Source organism: Chroicocephalus ridibundus, chromosome 9, assembly GCF_963924245.1.
Source record: "Chroicocephalus ridibundus chromosome 9, bChrRid1.1, whole genome shotgun sequence".
Classification (NCBI taxonomy): domain Eukaryota; kingdom Metazoa; phylum Chordata; class Aves; order Charadriiformes; family Laridae; genus Chroicocephalus; species Chroicocephalus ridibundus.
The window spans coordinates 22,768,189-22,781,946 of NC_086292.1; the positions used below are offsets into that span (position 1 = coordinate 22,768,189).

At 55.8% G+C, this 13,758-nt stretch overlaps 1 protein-coding gene across 3 annotated transcripts in view; it reads right to left on the reverse strand.

Moving 5' to 3' along the window:
• NLGN3 (neuroligin 3) overlaps positions 1-13,758 on the reverse strand; it is a 52,155-nt gene that overhangs the window by 37,498 nt on the left and 899 nt on the right. The window lies entirely within an intron of this gene.

The window sequence follows — 13,758 nt, forward strand, 5'->3', positions numbered from 1 at the left end:
GCACTATGGGAACAATTCCCCTGACTTCAGGTCCATCACAGAGCTGATGCACAGTAACAGAGGGTTACCAATGGCTCACTGGTTACAGTGAAAGCGGACAAGTAGGGTTTCAGAAAGGTCTGCCCTGCTGCTGCTACTGCCCTGCTTTTCCATGAATGACCTAAATGACAGAACAGAGTATGTTTTAAACTCTGCACATGACACCCAGCACTTCGGAGGCCAGGACAGGAATTTGACACGTTCCAAACAGATTGGGGAAAGGGCTGAGAGATGATGGGCAGGGCTGTAAGTCATTGGGAGGTAAAAAACTGCACAAACAGACCACGGAAGAAAAGACAGCAGTGCTTCTGCCAGAAGGGTCATAAGGGCTACAGGGGAGTACAAACTGAACGTGAGCCAGCATGTCATTGCCACAAAAAAAGGCAAATACAGGAGGATGTGTGAAAGGCCAGCTTATAAAGACACATGAAGTAATTACTTTGCTCTCCTTTCCGCTCATAAAGGCACATCAAGTAATTATACCGTTCTCCTCCAGAGAACCAGTTCATTCCCCAAAAGATTTGGACCAACTTAGAGAGGCCACGGGAGACCAGCAAGACCACCAAAAAGCCTTGGACAAAAGCTTGGATGAGCGAGACTAGTCTAGACAGGACAAGTCAGAGGACACAGTTTTATAACACGTAAAGGCCACTGCGAAAAAAAGGTCAGAACAGTTTGACATTCATCTCTGTGCTAGGTAGGAGACATGTTCGTATTAAGAAAGGAGAGTAAAATGTACATCAGGAAAAGTTGAAGTGCCCCGTGCATACCTGCAAAGGGCACTACGTGGCGGGTGGATGGACTAAGTGACCCCTCATCACCCCTTCCGGCCCGGTCTCCTACACTTCTCATTACCCTGACTGGCATCTCTGTCTCTGCCCTCATTCATTCAGCATTTGTCACCATCTGGGCACACTACAACCACCTTGGCCATGAAGCCTTCAGCATTTAGGATGCTCTGACAGAGCAGAACACTTAGGAGGCTTCCCAGCACCGTGGAGCCCATCACGTCTGTTCTCCACTCTCCAGACATCTCCCCCAGAGTCTGGTGCCCCCCATCGCACTCTTCTTCTAGAGGGACATCTGCAGCACCTCCAATATCTACGCACCACAATCACTCTGGCAGGACAGAAAGAAAAACAGTCACAAACCTCACCCTCATTTGCTTCAAGTTGAAGATACATCCCTGTGACTTGCCTTTCCTAACCCCTACCCACAGCACCACCAATATTTAAAGCAAGCTGAACGTCAGAAGCCTATGAGACACTCCACTGCACATCCTTTGCCCTGGGGAGAGGATGAGAGACCGTGTGAGAAGTGTCAGTTAAGTTCCTCAGTGCTGCAAGAACATATGTGGGACAGAAGCTCTTTAACAACCCCTAGACACGTGCCAAGATCCTTGAGAGCTCCCATTCAGAACAGAAGAATGTTACCCAAAATCCCTAAAACCAGACAATTTCAAGTGCCACTTCCACTGCGGTGCCAATGGCCTCCTGCTGCAGCACGTCCTGTCCCCATTTGCTCCATGGCCTTTAACAAGTTCTTCATGAAGGAGCCAAGCCTGCCCTGGGAAGGACACCAGGGGCAAAGCAGACCTTTCCCTTGCCCACACTTCAGCCTTTCCAGACATTTTTGGTGTTGAATGCCAGCACAGCACACTGTTCGATGCCTGGCTCCAGAAGGTACACAACCCAGCAGGTGAGATACCCTGGCTCATTTCCAACTCCTGTTTAGCATCAAAAGCTCAAAAAAATACAGGAGGTTTCTCAGTGTCACTGAGCTGAGACTGGCAATGCTGCGGAAGGAAAGCCAGTGAGCACTGCAGCAAGGACAGTGTTGGGGTCAGCACCCAATACTGCCGATGCAAGCAGAGGGTGGCCTCTATAGAAGACCCAAGGACAACCATGCTTGAAAGCCTGGGCTCTTTTGGAGCGGGCTACCTGCTCACCTTGAGCTGGTCTAGATTTCGACTGACCTTCCCACTCACTGCTTCCCGGGAGTCTGGTGGAAAGCTGAGGCAGGGCCACGTGGCACAGCCAGCAGCTGCTGTGTGAGCAAGAGGCTCTGCTGGGACAGATCCCTGGCTGTGAAGAGGGCAGCAGCAGCAGCCTCTTGGTGGGCTGCCGAGTTTCCACGTGGCTCAGGGATAGCTGCTGGAAGTAGGCCATTTAGTGCCATGTTCTGGATAGAAATAATCTGGATTATCTCACGTTACGGCTTCCCTGACCCCAGCATGAAGAAATGGTGGCAGCTTTTCTCTCCCTCACCTTGCTGCTTGCACAGTTTCAGTTTACAAATGTTTTCCTGCAGGGGCAGAGGTTAATGAGAACCACTGTCTAAACAGCAAACACAGTGCCCTGGCCTTGGCACAGATATACACGTACTTGCTCTCCAGCCAGAACAACTGGAAGCAAAGGAAGAGAGCCTGACCCAGCCTGGAGGATCAAAGAGTCCCGGAGGAGACTCCAAAAGCCCCAGCAATGGGGTCGCTGCAACAGCTGGATGTGGCATCACTCGACGCCAGCCTCAATGCAATGCAATCCTCATTATCAATACAGTCTGAGGGATGATGTGATAGAGAGTAGCCCTGTGGAAAAGGACTTGGGGGTACTGGTGGATGAAAAGCTGGACATGAGCCAACAATGTGCGCTTGCAGCCCAGAAGGCCAATCGCATCCTGGGCTACATCAAAAGAAGCGTGGCCAGCAGATCCAGAGAGGGGATTCTGCCCCTCTACTCTGCTCTCCTGAGACCCCACCTGGAGTACTGTGTCCCCCTCTGGAGCCCTCAGCACAAGAAGGACATGGACCTGTCTGTCGGAGCGGGGCCAGAGGAGGCCATGGAGATGATCGGAGGGCTGGAGCCCCTCTGCTGTGAGGACAGGCTGAGAGAGTTGGGGGGGTTCAGCCTGGAGAAGAGAAGGCTCCGGGGAGACCTTCGAGCCCCTTCCAGTCCCTGAAGGGGGCCTACAGGAAGGATGGGGAGGGGCTGCTGGCAAGGGCATGTAGCGATAAGACGAGGGGCAATGGTTTTAAACTAGAGCAGGGTGGGTTTAGATGAGACATTAGGAAGAAGTTCTTTACACTGAGGGTGGTGAGACACTGGCTCAGGTGGTGGAGGCCCCATCCCTGGAGACATTCAAGGCCAGGCTGGATGAGGCTCTGAGCAACCTGATCTAGTTGAAGATGTCCCTGCTCACCGCAGGGGGGTTGGACTAGATGGCCTTTAGAGGTCCCTGCCAACCCAACACATTCTATAAAAAAAAAAAGAAAATAATGTGCCGGGTCCAGCCTGGCAGGACCGAGACCACCACGGGGCGGTGCTTTGCGTTGTTCCCTGAAGGCGGTGTGAGGGGGTGCAGGCTGCTGCCTGCCCCCAGCCCCGCCAGCGCGCCGCCCCCCGCCTGCCCCGACCCCCGGCCCGGCCCTGTGGGAGCGGCGCGGCCCGGGCGGGGCGGGAGCTGTCCCTTCAGCACCGCGGCACCCGCCGGCCTCCGCGCCGGGACACGCACTGCTTCTTGTGGTTCTTGTGGTTCTCCTCTCCGAGGAGACCCACGGCACAGCCCTGCAGGCCAGACCGTCTGAAAGCCAGGGATTACAAGCAGGAAAAGCGCCTGGTCTCTCTGGGGCTCCAGCGGACCGTTTGCCTGGCAGCTGCAGGAAAGACAGGACATGCAAGGATATCTGCCAAGCAAACTCTGCATCACCTGGACTAGCTGAGGAGCGACCTCATTGCTCTCTACAGCTTACTGAGGAGGGGATGTAGAGAGGCAGGTGCTGATCTCCCTGGTACCCAGTGACAGGACACGTGGTAATGATTCAAAGCTGCGCCAGGAGACGTTTAGACTGGACATTACGAGGCATTTCCTTACTGAGAGGGTGGTCAAACACTGCAACAGGCTTCCTAGAGGCGGTTGATGCGCCAAGCCTGTTAGTGTTTAAAAGGCGTTTGGACAATGCCCTTCATAATTTGCTTTAACTTTTGGTCAGCCCTGAATTGGTCAGGCAGTTGGACTAGATAGATGATCATTGTAGGTCCCTTCCAACTGAAATATTCTATTCTACTGTACAGGAAACAGCGCTTCATAAATAAATGGCAGAATTACTCCAGCACTCCCTTTGTGCGGGCAGGTGACTGACAGTGCAAAAGTGCATCCACAGAACCCTGGAATTTCCAGACATCTATTCAGGAGCGAACTGACAGACAATCTGCTTTCAGCAAGCCCTTGGCACAGGCACAGAGTTCATGCCAAGACAACTCACTCGCTCTCCAACACATCACAAACAAGAACCAGGCACCTACTTTAAGGCAATATAAGCTCACTCACAAATCTGAGATCAACACTCTGCAGCTAGTGACTGGAGTGCAAATCTCACCCAGCGAAGAGAGAGCTGTCTGCACAAGCAGCATTCCCTTCTCTTCCTTCTCCAGCTTCAGCGAGCTGCGCATTGACATTATCCCAGCTGCTCATCACCATCCCCCTCGCATCTGCCAAAGTAATGGCTCCTACATCCTCTCCCAAACAAACACCTTGGAAACTACTGTGGCTAGCAGGGGTCCCGGTTTTTAGGTTAATATAGATCATTATGGCTGAAGCATGTTAGCGAGTAATTACACAAGCACAAGGCTCTTTTCAGAGCAACAAGTTTCTGAAATTCTAAGTCCAAACACGTTCATATTTCTTACATTAGCAAAAGCAGGTTTGAAATTTAATAAAGAAAGGAGACTTCAGTGCTCCAAAGAGGCTGGCTTGATGCAGTGACACCCCCATTTCTGAAATGCCCCAAACTAAGCAGCAAGTATGAAAACCAGCTGCTGATGGAATGTCCTTCCCCAAAATTCTCTCGTGCCCCAGTCCCTCAAGCTCCTTTCTGGGCACGCAGCCATGCAAAGGACACAGACTCCCCACAACCAACTGGACCATGGGCAATTTGCATGAAGCCCCGTCCTACCCGTACCACCACCTGTGCTAATAATGGGCCAAGACGTCTCCCACATGCTCCAAGGAAAGCTGAGAAAGCATCGGTGGCTGCAGGCAGGCTGAGTGCGTGCACAGCCAATGCTTCCCATGGACTAGCGTGGCCCGGAGGAGGCTCTATAAATGTAAGAAGGTGGGCTGGGCAGAGAGGAACCGACTGCAGCTTAAAATACAAAGACTTCCTGCAAATGCGACTAGAGAGGGTGGGAAACAAAATCCAAGAGCACTTTGAATGGGAACAGCTACACCCAAAATAAGTTGTCAATGTTTCATTTTTACTGACTCAAAGCAGGAAGCCAAAACCACTTAATCACAGGTTGTAATCCAGACTGTGGCTATAAGAACCTCTTGTTTCAGCAGCAGAGCTGATAAAAAATTTCCTTTACTGACACCGCCCCAGCCACCTATTTCAGCCTGACATCACTGCCCACTGCTCTTCGTTGGCTGAGGCAAGTTTTGCAGGGCAGAATTGGAAACCAGATCATGGAGGTGGTCTGGGCTAAAGGTAATGAAACCCAGGGCAAAGAACAAAGATGAAGAAAATAGTTGGAGACAAGCAGGAACTGACTTTTCCACGGAAGTCGAAACGCGACATAATTAATCAGTTTTCCTGTGCAGAGATAAGGTTACAAGTTATCTGGCAGTGTACAAGCACCACCTTCCTGCACCACCCGTGACCTGTCTTGCACCATGGGACAAGGTGCAAGTCTGAGGAGCTGGGTGGCTCTATGATGACAGCAAATCCCTGAGCAAGGGTGTGTGGGGGCCATCCCAACAGAGCTACCCCTCCAGGGTCACAACGCAGGCGGCAGGGCTGTGATGCCCCCTCATGCTGCGAGAAAGCCCAAGCATTGCTGTCCAGCACCAAATCGTTTCCTCACTGCAGGGTCCTTGGTGGCAATGCTCAAGAAAGCTGTCCCAGGAGATGTTTGAGCAAGCGTTACCTCCACCATCCACACCACCTCCACCTTGTTACAACAGTCCCTACTTCCAGGTGAAACACCAGATGGGCTCTAAGCAGACCCTGTGCCCAGAGCCCGGGATGCGGGACTGTGCCACCCCATGCCCCCTGGCTTCCCACGGCTAGGAGAGCAGCAGGTCCTGTCCTGCACCAGAGAGACACCTGGGCTGAACCCCAGCCCATCACCCCACTCGGAGAGGTGAGTGCCCCAGCACGTCCTGCCTGACACAACCTGCTGAGTTGTGTGTTAGTGCCAGTGGCCTCGACCAGTGACCACACATGATTTCCTGACCACATTGCAAGAGTCAAGCCAGGGTTTGGGGAGCCATGCTTTCTCTGGCCAGCAAGGAACACCCAGACGGACTGATCATCCTGGCATCACCATGCATGGCATCAGCACTAACCCACCGCTCCGTGACATTGCAGCTTGCCCAGTGGCCCCAGCAGCTGCCATCACCGAGGACCAGGGCACTATTCAGTCCCAGCTCTGCCGTGGCCGGCCTGGGTGCCTGTGCTCCCCTCCTCACAGCACTGGTCTCTTCATCTGCAACAGAGGGCTGATCTCTGCAAAGCACTTGGAGGTGGGAGACCCAGAAAGCTCTGGACTGGGGCAGGAGAAGGGGAGCTGTGACCACTGGTAGCAATGCACTCAGAGGACGGAGCACGGGCCAGCGCAAGTTGCGTTTGCTAATGCTGTAACGCCTGTTCCCTCTGCTCCTGCCAGCAAGCCAGGCCTCACTGGAAACGTCAGGAAGGGAAGATCCAAACGTGAAGGTGGGAAAATGTCATCACTGCTGGAAGCACCATGGACTCCTCTGTCCACGACACCCACCCTCCCTGCCACCCAGCTTGCAGGCTGCTGGTAGCAGAGAGCACCAGCTCCCTCTCGCTTCCAGCTGCGCCGTGGCCCTCGCTTCTGCGAGGCGGGGGAGACCCGCCCTGGGGCAGCACCTCTCGGCAGGGCTCCTGCCGGCAGCCAGGGCTGCACACCCAGAGCCAACATGACACAGCGTCAAGCAGCCACGTCCTGCAGCAGCCACTGCTCCTCCGAGGTGACGTCAGCCTCTGCAAGAGCTGGCAGGCAGGACATGCTGTGCATGCCGGCCGCGCCGCTCCCAGACACCGCCTGGCTCCAGCAGACGCCGTGGCCTGTGTTCCTCACCAGCTACGGCTTATCTACAAATTGAATTTCACACTTGCACGCTCCAGAATAAGGCACAGGTGCTGGAGAAGCCACCCTCCCCCTCCACATCTGTCTTCCCCCTCGCCCCACCCTACTGCCGAGTGCCAGCACGGAGGATAATGGCTGGCAGTGGTGGAGGATCTCCTGGGCAAAGCCGCCGGTCCCGCACAGCCAGCATCGGCTCTCGGCACAGCTGCCATGGTGCTGGCGGTGCCCTCCACGCTCGGGGCAGCACCAGGGTGAGGGGAGCCCCAGGAACCCCAGCACAACGGCCACCCACATATGCCGCTGGCACGGCTCGGCGTCCAAAAATGCCTGTCTGCAGCTGAATGAGATAAAAGCCCATTCCAGAGTTACTGGTTTCCCCAGAAACCTGAAAGGCCTTCCCAAGAACTCTGTAAACGCACAGATTTGCTACGTGCTACAGTGAGCAACCTAAAGAGTTCATCTAGGCGTCACAGCCAGCCATCGTCACAGGTCATACTGGCAGCCCGGACAGATGTGGTGTCAGTCATCTCAGAAGGACCTCAAGCAGTTAGATAGTCCAGCCCAAGCCCACAACGGCCTCCACACAAGCAGCTTCCTCAAGCAGGGAAGCCTGCCCTCAGCAAGAGCCATCAGCCACTCACGTTCCCGAACCAGACCCAAAGCTGCCAAGACTGAGCAGGAGAGCATGGGAATCCCGCAGGCTGGAGGGTCAGCCCGCAGCCAGCGCAGCTCCGCAAAGTCGGACTCTTGCCCGTGCAGCCAGGGCTTGCTAAGGATTGGAGGCCAGGCAAGCCAGCAGCTAGGAAGGAAAGCCTGTTCAAATTTAATCCAAAATGTATTTTCTGTTTTCCCTTGTAGCTTTCTCCTCCCATATTTTCTATCTTCAAGCACAAAAAAAAAAAAAAAAAGCAGAAAGCATAAAACCTCTGGCAAAAAAAAATCCTTTAATGTGTTTTACTGTAAAGAAATAAGCTGGACCGGAGCAAATCAGACAGCCTGGGGATGCCCTGGCTCTCCAAGGGAGCAGACCAGGATGAAGCAGGACATACAGGCAGGCTGCGAGGACCAGAAATGCCAAGGAAAGGCAACCCCCAGTGCCAAGAAGGCTCCTATGCTCCCTGCTGCTTCTCAGAGGTCCCCGAGCACAGCTGTGCCACAGCAGATGCCCACTTTGAAGCATCGCTCCCGGCAGACATGGGAGGAGGCTTTTATTACAGAGAGCAGGTAACCACTTGGCTCCTCTTAAGGTCGCGAGCATCAAAGTACAGCCGCTCCCTGCCCAAGTCTGCAAACTCAGATCCTCATCGAGAGAGCCCAGCGGCAACAGAGACCAAAATGGCAACGAGACAGAAACAGAGATGGTTTCTCTTTTGAGGCACAGGACCTGTCCCCTCACGGCCACTGGCCAAGGGCAGATTTCAGTCTTGTGGTTGCAAGGATGCCATTGCGCTGGCTGGATACTTCCCTCCGCCCTCGTGGACAGGGTACCCCTGGAAGTCATGAGGATGGGAAACAGCGTCCTCTTCATGAGCTTCAACCTTGCTTGGCCTCATCCTGCTGCCCCCCACCCAAAGCCCACTGGGGACCACTAGGTCCCCAACTCACCCCTGCATCCTCCTCTCCAAGTCCGCTTCTCCCGCAAGAAGCAAACCTCTCCCATGCCGAGCCGCACATCTCCCCGCTGTCCTTGCACGTCTCCGGACTGCTCAAGGAGCTGAGGGACAGCCTTCTGGCACCCCACGTCCGTTGGAGTAAGGCTGAACGGGACCCTCACCGGTAGCAGGACATGAGTATTTTCTCATTCGGCCATAAAACCAGGAAAAAAACGGAGACTGATGTTTCCTGACATGCATGAGAACAGGCAGAGCCAGGGGACTGGAGGAGGGCGATCCCCGGTGATCCCACAGTGCCCACCACATGCAGAGAGTACCAGGGCACCAGGGAACTGGGACACCACCAGGATGAGACTCCAGCTCTGCCGCTGTGCCCAGGGAACCAGAGGAAGCAGAAGCGCCAGGTAACACAGGCGGGAAGGGATATTGCCATCCGTTTTCAAACCAACCACATTAGCAACTGTTCAGCGGACAAAAGCCCGCCAGAAGTCTGCAGCCAAGGGGCCTGTGATGCCAAGGCAGAGGATCTGCGCTTAGCACAGGTCCCAGTTCTCCCCCCAGCTGCACCTCCATCAGGTGGGGAGACCATCCTGTGCTCTCGGGGAGGAAGTGGGGCTGAGCAGGCATCTGCCACCCTGTGCCAAGCAAAGTGACACAGAGCCGGATGGGGAGAAACCCATCCTCCTTCTTTCCCAAAGCCCATTGCTCCTTCCTGGCTCCACCCGCTCTGGTAGGCACAACATTATGAAAATAACAGCTCAGCCCAAGGGACCACCTTGCCCTATGTACTTTCTTGCCCCGCAGTCAGAAGCACGAGCAATTTGCAGCTCAGCAGCTGCCCAAGTGAGAGGTGGATCTCAGGGTATTTATTGGTTTGAATTGGATGAATCGAGTGAAATCGAAACGAATTCATCCCGTTTCTCCTGGAACCAGTGTAAGGTTTTTGCTGTTCACGACACCTTGTTCTGAGGACTTCTGCGGTTTGACAGCACGTCTGGGAGAGGCAGTGCCCCTCCTCCTGTTTGGCACCTCCTGCTAGCTTCATTTGATGTGACCTTGTAGTTGCACAGAAAGAAACAGTGAACACACCCTCTATCCCTTCTCGCCTGGCCTCCTGTAGACGTATCTTATCCATCTTCTGTTGTTTCTTTTACAGTCTGAAGAACCCTGCCTTATTTAGCCATTTTTGCACAGACGCCATCAGACCTCTGACCGTTCCTGCTGCAACTTCCAGGCATTTGACTCCACAATGATCTCAACACCCACACATCTCTCCTGAGCTCCCCTGGGCCGCTCCAGAGACAGAGACACAGAGCAACCCCTGCCCCCTCTCCTGCATCACTGTCCCAGGAGTCCTTAAGTTGCTCAGCGGTGCCTGCAGTCACCTAAGGGTACAGGCAAGACGTGAAGCCAGCCTGACTCACAGACTCGCCTCCACAACTCCGTTAGCGCCGTGTGCTGGTGCCAGGAGGTGGCCATGGCCACCTCCACGGTGAGTGGCACGCAGACGCTTTGGCTACGCCGCAGACTTGGGGCTTCTTCTCACACTCCTTTAGAGGAGCAGCTGATGAAATGCCTGATGAAGGCAAAAGTCCCTGCAGCCCCTCATCGCCATGCTGAAGGGCGTTCTCAGCAGTCACCTCCCCAAGCCCATCTCAAAAGCCACCCTGCCCAGCCTCTGCTAACCATCCCCGTCCTCAGAGCGCCGGCAGCGCAGGCCCAGACCCAAACAAGGCTCGTGCGCAGTACGGGCCCTGTAACACGCTCTCGCTGCAACCTTTCCCAAACTTTGCCACCTGCTCTGCTGGCATGGCCCGAGCATCTGGCCACCGGGCAAAGCTGCAGCTCCGCTTGCCAGGCACCTCGCAGGATACACTCACGCTGAGATGCAGTTGGAAAATAACAGATGTTACTCCGCTGTTCTGCATTTTGCAGTGTCAGGAACAAGGTTCCTTTAGCAACAATCCCCTGAGCTCCTTGCCAAGGTGGTCGCAGCCCAAACAGCGCTCCCCAGCGCAAAGTCGTGTTCGCTGACAATCCCCCCCCCAGCGTGCCACACGCCCACCCTGCTGCCAGATAGCCAACCTGGCAAAAGGAGTGTATCGCAAGGGCGGTTTCCCCACGCAACTGCAAGACTAAGCAGGAAGACAGGTTTCATCATGGACTGCAATCCCACATCGCTACCGAGCCCAGACAAGCCTCCAAACAAACAGCACGTACCCTCCTAGCCAGGGAAAACTTCCAGGAGCCACACGCACCAGACAGGACCTGGCAGCTGCAGCCAGAAGCCTCTGCATCTTTCCACCGCTCCTGCTCCATCCCTTTCTACCCACCCCCCGCCCTCAGATTCTCTCCAGGGTCTGAATGATGTGGGTTCAAACTGCCAGCTCTGGCAATTGCAGGACCTTTTATTCATTCCCCTCACACCCGTCGCAGAATCCTGATGAGGCCAGCGGCACACAGCGCTGGTCACAGCCTGCTCCCTGCCCTCAGCGCCGGCGAGCATCGCATGAGGGGTCCGGCAGAGCACCTAGCCCACCGTGCAGCACCACTCAGCCCTGCCACAGTTCTCAAACCCAGCTCTCCCCCGGCACCTCGGTACCAGGATCCAACCCGCCTCCTCCTGCGACGTGGCCCTGCTGCGGCCGCTCCCCTCCTCTCTGGACCCCCGCACAGCTGTGGCTGTGGATGCAGATACAAATGCCAAACCCTGATTAAGAAGCATCTTCCGAAACGCTCTGTCAGTGGCAGCTGATAACCACAGACCATCAGAGAGGAATCCATCTGGGAACCCATGGGGAGCAGATAACAGTCCCATCCCAGTGGCACTGAAAGCCCCGAGGACGGAGCCAAGCTGTCTCTGCCCCATCTCTCTGTACAGCCCCAGGACAGCCGATAGTCAGCCCCTCCATGCTCTGCTGTGAGGTTTTACAGGTTTCTCCGTGGCTCCTGCACAGTTTGTGCCAAGACACATGCTCCATGTCCCCAACCCCACCGCTTCCCACCATCCTTCCACCCTCCTCCTGTTACTGAATTCCTTCCAGCTTCCACTGGAGCAGCTCAGACACCCCACACCGGTCTGTCCGAGGCCACAGTTGCTCCTGGACAGCCACAAGGGCTCCCCTTCTCCCCCACCTGCTGCATGGACGTAGCTCCTCCCAGGAAGAATATGGGAAGATGGCAGCAAACTGCTTGGGAGGCATCAGAACCGCTGTGGTTGGGGAGGTTTAGGAGCTGGCTGAGATGATGCTGCTCAGGAATGGTTTCGGTGGGGCTCAGAGACTCAACAACCTCGAGGTCCCTTCTGTACCTGCTGTCCTAAAACTCCTTCTCCCTTGACAGAAAGACAAGGCCAACAAGGACCTGCCAGAGGATTCTGGCAGTCACTGTCTCCTTGCTCTCACTCGCGAACTCAGTGTGATCCTGGTCAAAAGGCACCTGGACCAGGTCCCTGTTTCTGTTGGACCTGAGCACCCAGAGCCGACCCCAACAGAGAGCCAGAAGAGATGCAGCCATCACAGCTGGAGCCTCGGCACAGCGCTTTGCCAGTTCTCACACTGCCTTCTGAAGCCTTGGCAGGCCCCGGCCCGTGGGCAAGGCACTGCTGGCCAGCACAGCAGCTCCGCTGGCGGCTCCCAGGCTCTGCCCGCCCTCACTGCGCTGCTCCTGAGCACCTCCACTCCAGCCCTTTGGGAGAAGAGCCTCTACGCGGGGTCTGGGAAGGAGACGGACCCAGATGTAAGGTCCAGGGCAACACCCTCGGCACGGGCTCAACCTTCCTCTCCCGCGATGCTGCCCTAGATGCACACCATGTGTTGAATATGTGCAGTTGGAGGCTCCGCAAAGCAGTAGCACACAGACCCTGCCAAGATGGGCGCTGCAACTCCATTTCCTCAGCGCATCGCTGCGCAGGGCCTACGCGGCCAGGCCCGAGGGCTGCCTTGCAACTCGGTGGCTTTTGCTCGTGCCCCGGTGCTCCGGAGGTGGAGAGCCGCATGTTTGCAGGTGTCCAACCAAACTCCATATCCCGACTGCACATGTAACCATGGCAACTGCACATGCAAGTGGCAAAGCCTCGAGCTGGGCTAACTACAAATGCAAATGAAGCAAACACATGCACAATGCTAAAAGTGTGACCTCTAAATGTCAGCCTTTAACCGTTTTGCAGACACCAGCTCTGGCGCTGCCCACCTGCAGCGTGCGGAGCAGGAGGAGGTCTGCTCCGACGGGGACCTCGGGGTGCCCAGCCCTGCGCCAGGGGTTGGCACGGATGCTCTGGTGCAGAGCAGGGAGAAAAGATGGCACGTGCGTTTCCCAGAGCTAAGAGTGACCCCTCCCTTGGCAAGCCGCGGCTCCCTCTCTGGGGACACATCCACCCCTTACCCAGCTGGCAGATGCCCCCAATTCCACAGAGCACCCCGGTTTCCAGAGGAAGGAAGGTCCCACCAGGCTGACGCGAAGCACGGCCGGGGCAGGTGCTCACGGGGAGCTGGCTCTGTCAGCTCTCCCGCTGCACCCATGAGTGCCTGGGGGCATCCCCTGCCCCTCCGCCGCTGCCTGGGGCTGAGCCAGCGGCAGCATTGGACGAGGCACCCTCAAAGGATGGAAGGAAAATCCCAGCATCGCAGGGACTTCACGCCAGAGCCACCTCCCCGAGGGAGGTCCATGGCCTTGGGAAGGGCTGCCAGCAGAGGTACCAGGAGATGTCACCATTTAGGAGAGCGTGATCCAGAAAGAGACTGGCTGGCCACAGGTCTCATGTCCCTTGTTGCTTCTCCCCTCCCTCGCTGCTGACAGTGCTGGACGCAGATGGACCCCAGCGCTGACCATCGCCCACCACGCTTGGGGCTCTGTGGCTTCGAGCGTGACTGAGCCAAGCTCAGGCGAACGACGCCAAATCCAGCCACAGCACGTATCGGTGGAACCACCGGCAACTCCCGCGCCATGTGCCTGACCCACCGCCCCGCTCAGGGACGAGCACGGCCAGCACGACAGAG